Source organism: Sinocyclocheilus rhinocerous, unplaced genomic scaffold (genome assembly GCF_001515625.1).
Source record: "Sinocyclocheilus rhinocerous isolate Xijiao unplaced genomic scaffold, SAMN03320098_v1.1 scaffold1991, whole genome shotgun sequence".
NCBI lineage: Eukaryota > Metazoa > Chordata > Actinopteri > Cypriniformes > Cyprinidae > Sinocyclocheilus > Sinocyclocheilus rhinocerous.
In genome coordinates this window covers 5,122-5,547 of record NW_015662169.1, presented here as the reverse complement: position 1 = coordinate 5,547, position 426 = coordinate 5,122, and the positions used below count along the sequence as shown (strand labels likewise).

At 36.9% G+C, this 426-nt stretch overlaps 1 long non-coding RNA gene across 1 annotated transcript in view; it reads left to right on the top strand.

The window, feature by feature from the left end:
• The first annotated feature begins 236 nt into the window (after positions 1–236).
• LOC107727887 (uncharacterized) overlaps positions 237–426 on the top strand; it is a 2,342-nt gene continuing 2,152 nt past the window's right edge. The window contains exon 1 of the long non-coding RNA XR_001638406.1: positions 237–330. This is a non-coding gene — a long non-coding RNA (uncharacterized LOC107727887). The remainder of the gene's footprint in view (positions 331–426) is intronic.

Sequence of the window (426 nt, the reverse complement as noted above, 5' to 3'; positions counted from 1 at the left end):
CAATTCCTCATTTTGTACTTATAAATCGTGACCAGTGTTTTGCTTTGCTCTCTCCACTGCACTTCCACAATTGTAACTTCTCACCTGAGCTTACGCTACGCATATGGCTTGTCATCATATTGGCTTGATGGTGAGTAAATCATGGGGTAATTTTCATTTTTGAGTGAACTATCCCTTTAAGATCTAAATCTTGAGGTCAGATTAACAAACTCATTTTGTCCATTACAGATCAGAGCCTACCCTTGTTTTACATTTTGCTGATCTCTGCTGCTGGATCTCTTTGGATTGTATTTGCAGTTGTGATGTGCTGCAGGAAATGTAGAAAAACAGGTCAGGGATTCAATTATTACAATGAATACAATTAATGCATTTGAAACATTAAAAAACACACACGTATGTATGTATGTGTGTGAGTGTGTGTGTATA